The 18194-nt window shown below is 45.5% G+C and overlaps 1 protein-coding gene and 1 pseudogene across 5 annotated transcripts in view; one reads left to right on the top strand and one right to left on the bottom strand.

Annotated features, from left to right (window-relative positions):
* Window positions 1–18194, bottom strand: part of PPP1R14C (protein phosphatase 1 regulatory inhibitor subunit 14C) — an 86169-nt gene that overhangs the window by 32833 nt on the left and 35142 nt on the right. The gene's annotated exons all lie outside the window — the stretch shown is intronic.
* On the top strand, window positions 11224–11291 carry LOC140609112 (U4 spliceosomal RNA; annotated as a pseudogene).

Here is an 18194-nt window from a genome sequence, read left to right as displayed (position 1 = left end):
TGAAAGTAAGTGAAACAATCTCTTCAAGGTCCCTGGGCCAAGTCACCAGCTAACACATCCCTGCTTTAGTCAGAGGCCTTCCTGTTGGCACCCACAGAACAAGTCCCTCGATCATGACCACGCATCTTTCTGATCATACATCTGTTAAGAATCCACTACATGCAAGGCATTGTGGGTCACATACTGTGAGACTCTGTCGGGGAGGGACTGTCAGTCTCGGCTCCAAACAAAATAACATGCGATGGCAGCAAAAGAGAAAGACAAAACCCAAGTGCTTTAGTAATTAATGGAAGAGAAGACTTCCACCAAGGGCTGCCGAGATGGGTTTCACTAAGGAGTGTGTAAGGTGGCCATGCAGAGTGGACAGGGTTGTGGGGAAAGGGAGAACAGCCACAGAAAGCAAAATGGTACACAGGAAGCAAAAATACAATGTATGTCTTAAACATGGCGTGTAGAAAGGTCCTCGGCCTGGGAGTCAGACGCCCTGTGCTGCCAATTTAATGCCTATGGTGAGCAGACAGGTAACAGAAATGTGTGTAAGGCTGCCCGGGGGTGCTATAGGGAGGAGTGGGGAGCACGGCAAATTGGAGAAAACATGCCCCCAAGAAAGACAGCACAGAACACTCCATTCCTGCCCATTGTGACCTTCCTTTTGAGAACACGTGCTTAGTGCTGCCAGATTTTCTATCTTTTCAGGAGAAGCTGAAAATACAGATTTTAAATAGAAAACTATCACATTATTTTAAAAGTTGGTTAACAATTCCTGAAAATACTGTCAAGGACAAAGTCCATCACACTGCAGGCAGCAGTCTTCCCTCATCCTGCAGAGACTAGCCCACGGAAGGTTCTAGAGCAAGGGTAGGAAATGCTGGAAGGGGAGCCGGCCGATTCGCAGGGCCACGAGCAAGGGGGAGGAGGTGGGGAGATGAGGAGGCTGTGGACAAGCACACACTCATCCCAGCGTGAGCCACCCGGGCTTGAATGAGTTGTGGCAAGAACGAAAAGATGTTAAACCGTGAGTAACAGGGAGGGAAAACAGATGGCATTTGTTGATGAACTGGGCAGTGGATGAGGGAAAAGGAAAAGGTAGGAGAAGGTCTACGTTTTGAGGCCAAGAGGTGGTGGAGGAAAATGCGGTAATAGGGAGCACGTCTGGGGCCTTGAGGGCAGTTCACAACCGACAAGCAGCTCCGACCTAAGCCATCTGCGATACCCTCTCCCCGCAGTGCAAGAGCAGACGTGGGACCCCCACGCAGCCACCACAAAGGGACACATGGCAGTGCTGAGTGGCAGAGTCGGGCCTGTGCAGGCAGCAGCTGCAGCCTGGAGCCGGTGACCACGGCTGGGAGCGCACAACAGGCCCGGGCACGAGGATGCACTCATGCCACCCACGCAGGCTCCCGAGGCACGGCCGGCCTGTGGCAACACACACACCCTCGAGCACACACACCCTCTCACATGCACACGCACACTCACGCACAGACACGCACTGACACATATGCGTACACTCTCATATGCACATATGCACATACTTGTACACACTCATGCACACATTGTCACATGTGCATATACTCACATGCACACACTCTCACATACCCTCTCCCATGCACACACACACACACTTTCTCACATGTGTGTGTACACACTCATATACCACAAGCACACACACTTCTAACTTGTCAGAAAATTTATACCATGAACCGTGTCAAGTGTGGTGTCAAATGTGTTTATATTTTTAAGAAATACAAATGCTCGCTTCTCTCCACAGCAGTGATGGGGGCGGGAGTGCTTGAGCTACAACAGCTTGAAAATGGATTATGGTTTTCCAGCTCTGAGACACACAGCCTAACGGCTCCCTGGAAGTGCCAGAGGCTCACAGTTGTCAGCAGTCTCCATCTCCAATAGGGACGTGAGTGCCCCGGGATTAGAGCCTGTGACCCTAGGACACGGGGGCAGTACAGGTGGAGCAGTTGGGGCAGGGGTGGGGACCGTCTGTTCCCACAGCCGGCACCTCTGAGCACTCGCCCTGCTGCAAGCACACAGGGGAAATGGGCTTAGGAAGAACCTAAAAAGAACAGAAGTGAGTTGAATCTGAGGGATTCCACGCATTCCCTATGAAAATATTTACATTCCATGTTTTCACTTTAATGACAATCCCAAAAATTTCTGTAAGCAAGCATATTTATTCTAAGAACCATCTGGATGACCATCCTCTAACCTATAACTCCACTCTGTGTTTACACATTGGCATCAAGCAGAATTACTTTAACTGTCATGGGCTAATGAAGAAAAAGCCAGAGATTCAATACCAAATAGATTTAATACCCATTAGATTTATACCTCAGTGACGTCTGCACACCAGGTGAAGCCAGAAGACATCTCTCACAGGACACGCAGGGACAGGGCTGTGCCTCCTTCCTAACCTTGAAAAGAGTGACATTAGCCATCACACTAAATTCACATGGTGTGCTTGGATTCCATTGGCTGGGTGCTTTATGGCTAATTTGCAATTTCAATTTGATTTTATAATTGGAAGATAAGTGTGAAGAGTTATACTTGGTCTTAAGTGGTACCTATTTAAATATTATAATATTAAATGTTTAAACCAGCCCTGGAAACTGCAAGAAATCTTCTCCACTGAAAAAAGAGCCTAGCCTCCCCTACAGTACATCATTGTGGAATTTCAAAACACTGGGGATGAGGAGGAGATCCTAGAAGCAGGATTCAAGAAAGGAAACAGGTCACACATAGGCAATCAGAGAACTGGCATCATCAGGCAAGAGAGCAGTCATTTCAAAATCCTGAGGGGAAACGATTTCCAAACTGGATGCCTCCATGTCCACAAACTGCCAACTAAGAGGCAGAGAATTACCACAGATATTTCAAGACACGTCAGGTTTTACATCTTAATATATCTCTCTCCCTTTGGGGCACTCCGAGGGGCTGGAATAGGATGGCTTCACAGGGAACCAAAGTGGGGGAAACAAGTGTAGGTCATCCTAGCTCCAACACCCTTGGTGAGTGGTATGATACCATGCTACTAGTATTTCCCTAGTACCTACTTATTTTAAAATTCAAATAAGCTTCTGGGGTTGAAGCTGGCTCAGAGACAAACAGCAATATCTCCCAAACTCTTCCAGAAAGGAAAGAAAGAAAGAAAAGAAAGAAATGAAAGAAAAGAAAGGAAGGAAGGAAGGAAGGAAGGAAGGAAGGAAGGAAGGAAGGAAGGAAAGAAAGAAAAGAAGAAAGAAAGAAAAGAAAGAAAGAAAGAAAGAAAGAAAGAAAAAGAAAGAAAGAGAAAGAAAGAAAGAAAAAGGAAGGAAGGAAGGAAGGAAGGAAGGAAGGAAGGAAGGAAGGAAGGAAGGCTAACCAAACTTTATCCTGTAATGAAGGGATAATGAAGATAATGTCCACAGAGGATGCTATTCTTCTTTTTTTTTTTTCAAGATTTTATTCATTTATTTGAGAAAGGGAGAGAGAAAGAAAGAGAGAACACGCAAGAGCACAAGAGCAAGGGGAAGGAGAAGCTGACTCCCCGCTGACCAGGGAGCCTGATGTGGGCTTGATCCCAGGACCCTGAGATCACGACCTGAGCCAAAAACAGACGCTTAACCAACTGAGCCAGCCAGGTGCCCCAGAGGATGCTATTCTTGCCACCCAGAAGAGCAAGTCTGTACTTCCCTTTATCCCACACACCCCACAGCTAAAGTTCATTTCTGGAACACTCAGACCAACTGCCATAGAGAAGGGAAAAACCACAAGACATCCATTGTCACCACTCACATTCACCTAGCACCCCACACGGAGCGTCACCCCTTTCCTCTTGGTCAAGAAAACATGATGTGATATGAGTGAGCAATACTGATGTTATTTTACAAACACCATAAAATGTTTTAATTTGTCAATAGTTTCCTTGCTTGACTTAGTACTTTTTACTATTATCATTAAGCAAATGACTTGTGACACAGCTTCAAGTCATAGAAGCCCAGGGAAGAACTGTTAGCCTAACAATCAACAATACAAAATGAGTAGCAACTCATAGATAGAAAGATTCACACTGCTGGTCTTGTGAGATTATTCTAGAACCAGGCAGATCTACAGCAAAAGCTAAGAGTACAAGGCAGATCCATGCAACATCTATTGACTGAATACCTACTACCCACCAAGCACTTTCTAGATGCCAGAGAGAAAGAACAAATAACTGACAAAAATACCTGTTCTTGGGGCACCTGGGTGGCTCAATGGTTGAGCGTCTGCCTTTGGCTCATGTCATGATCCCAGGGTCCTGGGATGGAGTCCCGTATCAGGCTCCCCATAGGGAGCCTGCTTCTCCCTCTGCCTGTGTCTCTGCTTCTCTCTCTCTGTGTCTCTCATGAATAAATAAATACAGTCTTTAAAACAGAAAAAAAAAACCCTGTTCTTGTGGAGATCAAACCCCAATAGGGGACAACAGACAATAAACATGTAAGTACCATATACAGCATAGCAAATGGTAATAGATACTTTGAAGAAAAAAACAGGCACAGGGGAGGGACAGGGAATAGCAAGGCTAGAATTTTACAGAGGATGAGAAAAACAGCTGAATAATAGACCTTGAAGAGAGTGACAGAAGCCATGTCGATGTCTGGAGGAAAACAGAGCGGGAGAAGCAAGTGCCCAGGTGTATCAGAGAAGCTACGAGGAGCCAGGGGTCACTGTGGTAGGCTTGGGGTGAGGCCCCCCTAAAGACTGACACGTCCTCTGAGAGAGAAGCTGCTCTGAGCCTGGGCACAGTGGTGACGTGATCTGATTGACCTTTTGAAAAGAATCACCCTGGGCTGTGGGAGGCATGGGCGTGAACAGAGTCCACGTAGGAGGCAGCAGAATTCACCTGGTAAGAGACAATACGACCTTAGACCAGGCGACAGTAGCACAATATACATTCTCTTCTTATTTGGGTCACAGCTAATCCAGACCTCGAAGAGCAGACTGCACACACGCAGCTCCACGGGTTCCCGAGGCTGGCGGGGCTAGAGCATCCCACCAGGTGTGGGTATCGGGTGCACACCTATTAAGCAGGAGCAGTAGGTGAGTACCTTCATGGGCGGGAGCCACTGGGACACACACTTAGGGACTGAGGGCCAGCATTTGGGTGAGGAGGTGCCCAGGCTGAGAAAGCTAAGGAAAGGAGCTGCGTGGGAAAGCAACCGAACAGCACAGAGCCAAGCCAGGGAGGTGCTTTCTCAGATCTGAACCCCGTTTCCCGTCCTGCCCCCGCCCCATGTAAATTGTTCCTCACTGAAGGGCTACGCCAGGCTGGCCTCTGCCAAATCTCTGCCCTTCCCAAATCCCAAGTGTAGCAATTTATTTTCACAAATGAATATCTCTGGAGAGAGAAGCATAGCTCTCCAGACATGGATTTTGGGGGTTTTTTTGGGTTTTTTTTTTTTTGGTTTGTTTGTTTTTTTTAAAAAAAGAGGACTCAGAGTCAGGGTAGAACACAGGTGTTCTATGTCCTGCCCTTGGTCTCAATAGTTCATGAAACCACGTCTTTCTGTGATAAAAAGGACCCCAGGGAGTTTAGGTGAATAGAGCACAGAACGGGAATCCAGGAATGAAAGTGTCATCTTCCCACATATGCCCCAGGCTGCCCTGCTTCTCAGCACAGATGAGACCCCTTGCTGCACGGAGTTGGAGAGAGACCCAGGTTCAATTGCATTCCTGCCACTTACAACCTATGCGAGCTAGAGCAAGGTCACTCGTGCTCCTAACCCTTGTTTCCCATGCCTGTAAAATGGGGCCAAATACAAAAAGCCAGTACAATGGTGCCTGGGCACATCACACAAGCTGAACGATCAGTAACACAACCTTATATGTGGCTAAGGTTTCTGAGCACGTTTGACCAGCTGATCCTTCTTTTTAAAAATTTAATGTAAATGTCTCTTTCAGGGCATCTTAGACTCCTTGTGCCTGAAAATTGCAAGTAAAGACCTAACACATCACCAACTTGTTCAAAACCACAAGGATTAAAGGGAGGGGAGAATATAAGCAAAACCCCCCAGCGGCAGAACTTTTTGGAAACACCAACACTTTGCTCTGCATTTCTGCGTCTGAGCACTAAACATGTGCAGCTGGTCATGAACAACGCCAAAGTGACAAGAAAATCAGAAGCTAGTAACCTAATAAGGTATTTGAAGATAAGTGAGAGCTAAGGCAGTTCATAGAGATGGCAAGGACAGGCTTCTTAGCCATGGCATAACGGGTGTCCCGAAGGTTCTGGTTACACTGAACAGACAGCCACTATCCTCATGCTATCTGGGAGAGAATAAAGGGCTGTTCTGGAAGAGAGGATTGGTGTCACCCAAGGAGAGCAAGAGCCAATGGGTGCGCAGCCTGTTTCTAAGAAGTCACACTTCGCTGCATCCTGCTTCCCATCCATTCAGTAATACGGCTGAGACTGTCTTCTGATAGAAGATGATCAATACCCACCTTTTTAGAAAAACTGCTTCAGGGCCAAGCAGAACTCTCTAGGCTGGAAACACTCAGACCCAGGGTGTCACAAACACAAGTGCCTGTGACAGCTCAGTCCTTTATTATTATTATTATTATTATTATTATTATTATTATTTATTTGAGAGCAAGAAGGAAAGAGAGAGCACAAGCAAGGGGAGGGACAGAGGGGGAGGGAAAAGCAGGGAGCCTGATGCAGGGCTCAATCCCAGAACCCTGGGATCATGACCTGAGCCAAAGGCAGACGTTTAACCGATGAGCCATGCAGATGCCCAACAGCTCAGTTCTTAGAAGAAAGTCTTCCCACACCATCAAACCCATTACCACACTGCTCGCGACTGAATCATTCCAATGGGAATCTGGGTGACCAGAGCATTGGATTTCCAGAACACAGAATACTGAATGCGGACGTTTGCCCACCTCCCACCTTGGGAAAGCTCCTAAATCTGCAATGGTTAAATGTGTTCAGGGCTGACAGGTAGGCAGAAGACTGAGATGAGGCGGAACCACCATTAGGAAGAGATGCCAGGTACTGAAAAGAAGGTGTGATTCCCATATGGAGCTCGCCAGGTGCAGACCAGCAGGTGCGGTCCACTTGTGGTGTAAAAGACTATTGTTGAAATAGTTCTCAAGCCACCAAAAGACATGGAGGAACCTTATATACGTATTGCTAAGTGAAGGAAGCCAGTCTAAAAAGGCTACACAGCATATGATTCCAACTATATGACGTTCTGGAAAAGGCAAAACTATAGAGACAGTGGAAAGATCAGTGGTTGCCAAAGGCTTGGGGGAAAGGAGGGATGAACAGGTGATGCACAGGGCACTTCAGGGCAGTGAGATCGTATGACATTGTAATGGTGGATAAATGTCATTACTGTCAAGTCCCATAGGGAGGTACAACACAAAGAGTGAACCCTAATGAAAATTCTGGAGTCTGGCTAATAAAGAACTATCAATATTGGCTCATCAGTTTTAAGAAATACACCAGAGTAATACTAGCTTTAACAACAGAGGGCGTCTGGGTGGCTCAATTAATTAGGCATCTGCCTTCAGCTCAGGTCATGATCCCAGGGTCCTGGGATCGAGCCCCACGTGGAGCTCTCTGCTCAGCGGAGAGTCTGCTTCTCCCTTGTCCCCTTCTCCTGCTCTCTCTCTCTCATAAAGAAATTAAAAAAAAAAAAAAACAAAACAAAACAAAACAAAAAACTTTAACAACAGGTGAAGCAGGGGAAGGGGAGGGGATGCCAAGAGGGTGTATGGGGATAATTTCCACTCAGGTACCTTCTAGGGTACAGTGAGAGCTCCAGGCCACCCAACAGGACATTCTGCCTGAGGAGGAGAACTTGCCAGAAGTTCCTTTCATTACCTCCCTCATACAGGAGTAGAGGGAGGGGAGAGAGGAGCTCTTAATCTAAGGGCCACACTGGGATCAGAGGGCAGGTCCCTGAGCACCTGGGCCTCACTGCCTTTGGTCAAAGTCCAGTCTCAGAAAGAAAGGACAGCCCCCCCCCCCCAAAAAAAGTGACTTAACCAGCGCTTCTGTGTGACATGAACAGACCAAAAGGAGCACTGCTTCGTAAGCAATTCCCATGATCACTTCCATGTAATGAGTGCTACTCCGCATAGGCAACATCACCATTCCAGGAAGCGTGGCCCATGACCCCTCCTCCCTCTCTCCCCCTCATCTAATCCATCATCAAATCTATCAATTCTCTGGCTTAAATGGCTTCTGAATCTGCGTTTTTACCTCTTCCACTATCCCCAAATCTACGTTAAATCATCTCTTGCCTAAATTATTACAGTTCTCTCCCAACTGCTGCCACATATCCATTCTCATCCTTTCCTCTGTCCAATCTCCACTGAGTAGCCAAGGTAGCAAATTTAAGAACACTGAAAACCTGCTGAGAACCTTTCAGTGATTTCCTATCAGTCTTAAAAACCAAAATTTCTAGCACGGCCTATGAGCTGTGCTGGACGCCAGCACCCCCTGGCCCGTCCCCAATCTCTCAACATGCTACCCATCTAGGCCTCCACAGAGCCTTTGCACATGCATGTGTGGCATGCTTTTATTATCTGAAGTCAGCATCACTTTCTAAGGGAAAAAACCCTTGGTCTCACTTGTTCAAGGTCAACCTCCCAACCCCTGAAACTGTATGCCTAATACCACGTGCTTCTCTGTTGCATGTACCACACAGGTAAAAATTTACATTTGTTGGTGTCTGTCCCTAATCTGTAAGTCCATAGGGCAGTGCCTTTGCACAGTGCCCAGTAAACCCTTGATAATCATTCTTTAAATTCAGGAATGAACAATTCACTGAGTTAGGTATTATCCTCAGCACTATTTCACAGAATTGTGTGAGTATCTAGACTTGGGGGCTGAGGGCTTTGTTTCAAACTCAGACAACCTGACCCCAATATGTACAGCCTTGTGCCAACACATGTGCCATGCCTTTCAGAATGCAGCAGTGCTGAGCAAAAGATTTGTTCCTGCTGATGTCAGTGACTTTGGGAGTAGCAAGATAATGGCAGAGGCCTTTCAGAGGTGCTGGGTAGTAGCCAGAGAGCCCTCGAGGCACTGCTACACAGTCAAGGCTTCCAGCACCCCAGCCCATCAGAAATAGCCAAGGCACTCACCAATCTGGAATCCAGGAGGTGATTCCAAGTTTCCATGGAACACGCCCTTTGTGAAATACACATGAATGGATTCAGGGCTTTACGGCCAGTTTGGGAATGACTATCCATTTCCAGAGGACATGCTAAACCCCAGATGGAGGCCTGAGCCTCACCTGTTACAAACATGGTGGAGACGGTTTATGTAAATACTGTTGTTCTCTGCGCCTGTCCCAGAGAAGCCCATATCCACACCTGCAGATATGATCCAAAGGGACAGGCCACCAGGGTCTGGGCAAAGGACCAGTGTCTGTACTAGTCTACACTACCTACTAGTCCACAGTGGGAAAGGAGTGCTCCCAAGACTGGAAACAGGAACCGGACAGATCTACCCTGGGGTGCCAAGGATAAACCTTAAGTCTTAGGCAGGAAGGATTCAAGATTATAGTAGACGGAAAAAAGGCCAATTGCTCCACAGAAGCAAGTAATTAGAATCCTGACATCTTGAGAAATGGCTGTGATATATTGCCAGTCTCCTGAGGCTAAAAGAGAGTTTATTTAAGATCTGGTACTTTGGAAACTTAACTGATTTTTAATTGTAGGTCTAGTAATTTTTTTTTTTTTTGTTACTGCTCTCCTATAAAAGGACTCAATTTTTTAAATGTCAACTGGCTTCAACCATGACACTGAATACTCTGGGTGTACCTGAAGAGAATGTTAAAGTGTCCCCCACGGGACTCAATGGGGTAGCACAAAAGAAATCAAAGGTATGGAAAATTCTAGGCGTGTGATCAAAGCAGCAGGAATGAGTCAGAGTTCCTTCTTCGACTGTTGACTCCCCACTTGAAGGGCCTACTTCCAAAGCACTCTGCAGCTAGAAGCAGGAAGTTCTCTTTCTCAAGCCATGACTCACAGAACACCTGCCTCAGGAGTCCCTGTGCAGCCCAGTGAAAATGCAGATCCCTGGCAGCCCCAGAGCCACTGGACCCCAACGTGGGAGGAGGAACTCCGAGTGTACACAAGTGACAAGAGCCACAGAGGATTCACAAACCAAGAAGTTTGCAAACCACTGCTTCGGAAGGTTTTGAGTGTCTTGCAGAAAGGGAAGACATTCCGTGACAGCAAGTGAAAACAGGAAGGAGGAGTCACTACTCCTCACATATGGTCACTGATTTCTGCTCCTCATTTAGAACCTTCATTCTACATTATGGGCTGGGTGCTGAGGGTTCCAGCATTAACAAGACATTTGACCGCCCCCCGCCTCACAGTTTGGGGAGCAAGACAGAGGCAAATGGTGGAACCCTGCCCGGCTGTGGAAGCACAACTCAGTCACACAAGTGAGAACCGGCTGTTTCATCCTAAGTCAGAGCCACAAGAGGATGGATCCCTGCCCCCAGGCCACTGTTGCTCAATCACTGCTCATCTCTGCTTCTCCTAGGCCCTCTGTGAACAGATGGCACTGCTGGGCTCACCTGAGTGCTCCTTGGCTCCTGCTGGGCCTCCATTTTGAAAAGGACTCAAAAGACCCATCTTTCTCTGCGTTTGTAATTGCCCAGGTCTTACACACAGGATGAGACGAGGTCAGTGGGAATGTCGAGGAGAAACAAAGTTCTGGCACGGGACCGAGCCCTTCACACACCTCTCACCAAGGAGCAGCCCTCCTCTCCCTGCAGAGGGCGGGTTTCTGGCATCCTGTAGCCAGAGCACATGCAAAACCCGAGAGCCAGTCCTCCTCCTCCTAGCCTGTAGCAACAGGGAGATAGATGTCATAACCAGATTGTTTCTACACTGGAAAGCAATGCTTCAACCACTTGGATACCCACCACCAGACACCCCATAACAGTCTGGAAATCAGCAATTTGCCAATCCTATAAAACAATCCTTTAACTCTAGGGCCACCTGCATCCATCTCCCTAATCTCCCAGATTCTAGGCAAGCAGCCAACACTCAATACAATTCAAACACTTACTGCCTTCTACACACCAGCCAAGTGCCCTCTGGAGCCAGAGATCCACTGGTGTGGATCTCCTGGGAGTGACCGCCAATGCAAGGAGGCACACGGCATCACTTCCTAGATAAACACCAGGAGCTAGAAGGTCAGTCTTCACCTGAATTGGATCCGTAAGCTTTGCGCAGTGGCAGTATCATAGCTAATGAGGTTTATCCAAGGCGCAGTTATTGCTAATTGAATTGGATCTGTAGCAAGTCCTGCTTGAATTCAACAGGCCAGAACTGAGCCTATGGCTCTCCTGACTTTTTCCACCTATCCTTTCCCTCTCTGAGATCTGAGGAAAGCAAGTACAGGAGGTAATCCTTGCAAACACTGGAGTGAGATTTGAGCCCCCCGCCCCCCCCCCCAAGGTTATGTGCCCGGGAACTAAAAGGGTGAAGCAGGTGAAGCCAGTGGCAGCTGTTCGAGCCTCAGATTGTGGTGGGTGGGAGGTTATGTTTATGGGGGTGGGGAGGAAAAAAAGAGAGCATCCAGACCTTCCTTGTGCCTAGAAATTCTCATTGTCTTCCAAGATGCTCTCAGCCCTGATTAAGACAGAGTTTCACCTTTGATTTCAGGCAAGTAGCACAAAATATAACTCCAAAAACGCCGATTCTGGTATTCTGATTCAATCTCAAAGTAAGCTTCAGCTAGGAAGACGGCAAGTTGTTACCTCATCTACATCTGTCACTTTTGCTACTGGAATAGACACTCATTTTAGAACACAAGTAACGGCAGATGCACAGAAAGGGATGCCATGCTTTATTTTTAATTTCTACAAGCCAACTGATTGAACTACAGATCTATTTTTTAAAGGAAAAAAACGGTGGCCAATAACAAAGGTGCAAATGCCTTATACCGATCTACATTTTTATTCCCAGAAAGAGGTGTTACATGGTCAAGTATGTCCCAAAATCTTATTTAATTTTTTCCGGGCAGGGAACAATTTGGATTAAAGATGACATACTCAAACAAAAAAATAAAAATAAAAAACAAAAGAATCCTTGGAACAGAAATGAAGACTCAAGAATCTGATGCCCGGCTCCTCTGCTAACTTTTGACATAAATGAGAGAGGAAAACAGAATGGCTCACACCTAGTGGGCATTCCATAATTGTCCGTTGAGTGACCGACTGCATGATTTATTCTGAGCCCCAATGGCTCTTTGCACTAGCAAGCTAATTCGATTGTTATAAAGGCAAGCAGGGTTGACGATTTATGACTGCCCTGTTACCCCAAATGACCATAAATCCTTGCCAACCTCTAGGCTGTTCCAAGCAGCCCAGTTAGTAGTTCAGCAGCCATGATAACAATATATTGTGATGATTCCCTTCTGAAGGCTTTGGTGGTACTCTTATTTAGAAAGTGAATGTCTACCACGACTACAGTCCTCAGCCTCTATACCATACAACAGGAGAATCTCATTTCTCTACTCACAGAGACAGGTCCTGCAGCCCAGACAGGGCCTAGGCTGAAGGATCTCAAGCCTTCTATCCCAGTATCCAGTGCACAACAGGGGATGGGCTGAAGGTCATTTGGGATGACCACTGCCCATGACCTGACACTGCATTAGTACCTGGATCTCCTGTCCTCTGGCCTCCCACAGCTCTGCAGTCATTAGCACATTAAATTTCATCATGATCACTAGCCCAGTATAACCCATCAAGGTGCGTATCTGTTGTCTCTGCTAGCAAACGAAAAGCTCCTTGAGGGCAGGGACTGTGTTTTGTTTATTTTGTAAGCCTTATGTGTATCCAGCCCACATGCATGTGCAGTGAATTTTTATTGAGTGAATAAACTGAAGTTCTCACCAAAATAAAATACTTAGGCCTAGAACTACCTTTAGACACATTTTCTAGAATACTGAGGTTAAGAATAAGAGGAACTCATGTAAATGCATGAATACTTAATTTCCTCTTGAAATTGACCCAGAATTGGAGATAAAGTGGTCATGTAGGTTTATGTAAGACAGGCTATAAATAGCAACTGCTCTAGGTGTATAAGTAAAGAAATGCAGAGGGAAAGTAGACACATATTCTTTTTATAACTCTTGCCTTCATCGACCGAGAGACGAGACAGACAGCCTCTTGGATCAATTATTATATTTATGAAATGGCTCAGTCTCACCTTTAAATTTCTTGTCAATAATTGTATTCAATGTGCATTAGTACTTAAATGAGTAGACTTTCCCCTTCACTCGCTGAGATGCCAAAGAATAGCAAATATCTACCCCCAAGCAATTTTTTTAATTTATATTTTTTATTGAACTTTAGTCAACTTGACATACAATATTGTATTAGTTTCAGGTGTACAACGCGGTGACTCAACATTTATATACATTACAAAGTGATCGCCATGGTAAATGTTGCTACCATCTGTCACCATACAAAGTTGTCACATATTACTAACCATATTCCTATATGCTATACGTTGTATCCCTACATGTTATTTATTTATTTTACAACTGGAAGTTTGTACCTTTTGCTCCCCTTTACCTATTTTGCCCATATCCCACCCCTCCCCATCCCTACCTTGCTCTAGCAACCACTGCACTGTTCTCTGTATTTATGAATCTCTTATGGCCTTCATTATTGTCCATTTATTGTGTTTTTCAGATTCTACATATAAATGAAATCCCAGGGTATTTGTCTTTCTCTGACTTATTTCACTTAGCATAACACTCTCTGGGTCCATGGCAAATGGCAAAATTTCATTCTTTTTGTGGTTGAGTAATATTCCATTGTATATAAATACCACATCTTCTTCATCCATTCAACTACCAATGGACACAGGCTGCTGCCATATCTTGGCTATTATAATCAGGGTGCAATGTACATAGGGGTTGGAGGGCTAATCCCTGAGGCTACCTCTGGGTAAATTTAAAAGTGTGAGAACCAGCAAAGGGCCTGGAAAAAGTTTGGTGGCTGGAAAGCCAGAAGAAGAACTTGCCTTAAGGAGGAGGGAATGAAATCCACTGCACCAAACCCTGAAAGTAAGACAAGGACCAAGCCTAGGGCATTGGATTGAACAACATGGAAGTCATGGTTACCTAACAAAGCAGCTTTGGAGTAGTGCTGGGATGGAAACCAGAGTCAGTTCAAGATATAATGGGAGACTGGGACTGGGTTTGGTGTTTAAGAATGCAGTCATCCCACCTACCGTCTGCAGTTTCAAAAACCTGTAGCCACCTGCAGTCTAGAAGCAGATGACCCTCCTTCTGACCAAGCAGCAGAAAGTTAAGAGCAGCCTAACACTATGTCACAACATCTACGTCACTCGCCTCCCCTCATCTCATCACGCAGGCATCATATCAATTCACACATCACCAGAAGCAGGGTGAGTGCAGTGCAATAAGATATGGTGAGAAAGAGAGAGACAGAGAAAGACCACCTCCACAGAACTTTTATCACAGTATATTGTTGTAACTAACTGTTCTATCTCATTATTAGTTCTTGTTGCGAACCTTTATCGTGCCTAACATATGAATCAAACTTTACCACAAGTAGGTATGCATAGAGGAAAAAGACTGTACGTGCAGGGCTTGGTATTGTGCACAACTGCAGGCAGCCACAACAGGTCTTGGAATGTACCCCTTGCAAAAGAGGGGGGCTACTGTGTCAAAAACGTTCTCAAGGCGTTTTGAAGAAAAGGGAAGGGTTGCTCACTGGAGAAAGTGCAATCAAGAAAGAATTTTCTTCTTTTTTTTTAAGGATGAAAAAATAATGGCATGTTTATGCTTTGCAGGGAGTGAAAGATGCAGGAAAGTGAGGAGAAATTACCAGAACACTATCCCTGAGTAGGCAAGAAGGGCAGAGTCCACTGCAGAAGTGAAGGTGCCTTTCCTGGGCTGCAGGCAGCTCATCTACAGCACCAGGAGGTGAGCAATGTGTGTGGAGCCTCCAATTGCCCCTATTTTCTCAATGGGAAACAGACGTTAAGCCAAGCACACCAGGGGTGTGGCCCCAGCTCTGCCAATCACAAGCTGTGTGACCTGAAGCTCTCTGCACCTCTATGTCCTCATCCCTAAAATGGGAATAAATAACAATAGGACTTTCCTCGCTGGGCTGTCCCAAGGATTAAACAGTGTGTCCTTTGCCTAACACACTGTCCGCCCTTCTAGTAAATGCTTCACAAACGAGAGCTACAATAAGTCTGAGGAAGCCAACAGCTGGCCCTGGCGGGAAAACAGATCAGTCTTTGTCCAAATTCCTTATCATACCTGAGCAATGCCTTTGTCTACAGAGCTCAAAATATAGGTTTTATTACGCAGCTGTTCAGGGCTCCTGGCCTCTGTCCAGATGACTGCTTAGTAACCACCTGATCTACACACTCTAAGAATCAGTAAATCAGTCCCAGAGCAGCAACTATTATGTCTATTGATTAATAATAAAAAAGACAAAGTCTTGAACCACGAATCAGCTATGAATGAGTGACTTAGAGCCAATGTGTTTATTTTAAGAAAACTGTATAAAACACAAATTATCACCAAGTATGACCCTAGGTCTCGTCAAGAAGTACAAAATTGGGTAAGACGGTCCTCTCCTTTTCAAAATAATAATAGTTCATATTAGTACCACTGTAGCAGGCACTGTGCCAATAACTCTTCCAATCGAGAGTTTAATTATTTCTCATCTCAACGCTTGTAGCAGCTGTTATTATTACAAATGAGGACATGAAGACTTTGGGAGGTTATAGGATTTGTCCTGGGTCAGGCAGCTTGACCTAAAGGTGGTTTGAACCAAACTATCTTTCTTCCCTCTTCAACCTGAAAGCAAAATGGGAAACTAAGATTCAGCTAAGAGCCCTGCTAAACAGTGACCCTGGGGATCCCTGGGTGGCTCAGCGGTTTGGTGCCTGCCTTCGGCCCAGGGCATGATCTGGAGTCCCGGGATCGAGTCCCACATCAGGCTCCCTGCCTGTGTCTCTGCCTGTGTCTCTGCCTCTCTCTCTCTCTGTGTGTCTCTCATGAATAAATAAATAAAATCTTAAAAAACAAACAAACAGTGACCTTCTTGGCCTTCACCTTCCTGTGGCTTCCTGGAGGTGTTCTGGTAGGAGGGGAGGAAGTAGGGGACTGGAATCCAGAACAGATCTCTGTGATTCAATTCAATGAACTAGGATGAAGCGGGGCAGGGGCGGGGGGCCGGTGCGGAGATGGGGTGGTCACTGTAAGATTCGGTAGAGAACCAGTCAGAATTAAGATTCCAAGCTTTGGTTGGAAAAGTGTCTGTAAAGGTGTCTGTGGCTTTCAAACTCTTTCCAGAGGTATGTGGGGAAAATAAAGTATTCAATATTGGTCTGAAGAAAGGTATTAAGGGTTCCAAATAGGAGGGGCCCAGAATGTGAAGTCAGAAAATGTTCCCACTGAAAGAGAAGCTTAAAACAATCAATATCAACATGATGAGCTTAGCCACCACCAGAAAGCCCTCCGACATACAAAATGGTTTGGTAATATATTGCAGATGAGACTTGGGTATTTTCCTAATCCTCCATGAGAAGACTCGAACTGGTGCCAAATTTAATCAGGGACACTAGGTATCTTCCTTATCCAATCAAGAGACCAGAGTCCCCCCTCAAATCCAATAACCATGACCATGAAAAATGGGATGAGGATGTCAATTAAGTCATCAAAGAACACAGCAAATCTTCTCTATCGCATTATGACCACTATCTGAGTGGGCACTGTGTCAACAGAAAGAAATATAGGGCAATAGGGAGTGAACGCAAGACACTTTAAATGTATCGCTCTTCATCTGGCACTTTTGGGGGGAACGGATTGCACAGGCCCTCAAGGATTGATTTCAGTTATATCCAGAAAAACTAACTCAAAGAAGTGGGAATTTTGTGAGCGAACAAAGGGTAATTAAAATATCCTGTAAGGAGGTAGCTCCCTTTGCTCTGTTCACCACCAATCAAGCTTCTGATCTCCATTCTTGTCTCTCGGTTACACTGCTCACCAGGACAGCATGCCCCCAGCAAAGGACCACTGTTGCCTCCCTGCTAGACATCACACCCATCCGCTGGCAGGTCCTGTCAATCCTACCTCCAAAGAGCACTGCATGGCCCACCTCACCCCATCCCCATCGCAAACACCTTGGTCCAGACCACATGACCCCCTCCCACCTCCTAACTCTCTCTTGACCTTTGGTACTGCCAGCTCAGCTTCCCATTCCCCACACAGCAGCCACACAGGTCGTTTCAAAATTCTAATCTGCCTTCAATCATTCAGGAACAAAATTTACAGGTTTCAGAAGGTGCTGTATACACATTTGTCTGACCATCTGATTAAGCTATTACCAAAAGAAGGAAGATTTGAATAAATAGATTATCTCACCATAAAACCAACAAAATCAAAAGTTGATTAATCTGTTCTAAATTAGGAACCCTTAATGCTTTAAGTCCATACATACAAAGTTAAATTCTGACAACAAATTGTAGCAATCACCTAATGAAACAAATAAGCCCCCATAATAAACAGATCTCTCTCTCTCTCTCCCTCTTCTCTCTCTCTCTCTCTCTCTCTCTCTCCTGTGACTGAATCTGTGTTAGAGTATAATATTCTACTTTAGTTTTCTCACATTGCTAAGTTGTCTGTGTGAGTGAAAAAATACTGGAGATGATCAGATTTAAATGTGGTTATTCAGTGTAAAATATAACTTGAGGTTTAAAACAGAAATACTGCAAAGAGTAATTAGTTGTGGAAATGTAAATCATACCATGAAGAAAGGCATGTAAAAAATAATGAACAAATCAAGCATAAGTTAAATTTTAAAATTCAAGGCATTTTGTTTTGAGGCATCTTTGAGCTCGCCAAGCAGACACTATAAGCAAAACTACTCTACTGAGATGAAAGAATTTATGGGCAACAAGTTATGGTCACAATTAAATTGTGGCAGACACGGCCAAGGAATGCTGAAGGGATCTCGTCCCTTTATGAATCTTTTGATGGATGAATGCGTGGGTATGGCAACCAGTAGGCAGCAGAACAATGTGGGAATGATGGTAATGGGAGGAAGCAGTACCGCTATCATAGAAGACTTGGCTTGAGCATAAACAATGGTTGTGTTCACAAGCAGTATCAACTGTTTCTGCACGTCCCCCTCCAC

The sequence above is a fragment of the Canis lupus genome, chromosome 1 (assembly GCF_048164855.1).
Source record: "Canis lupus baileyi chromosome 1, mCanLup2.hap1, whole genome shotgun sequence".
Classification (NCBI taxonomy): domain Eukaryota; kingdom Metazoa; phylum Chordata; class Mammalia; order Carnivora; family Canidae; genus Canis; species Canis lupus.
Note: the sequence above shows the minus strand (reverse complement) of the source record. Positions and strands in the feature narration are given on the sequence as shown.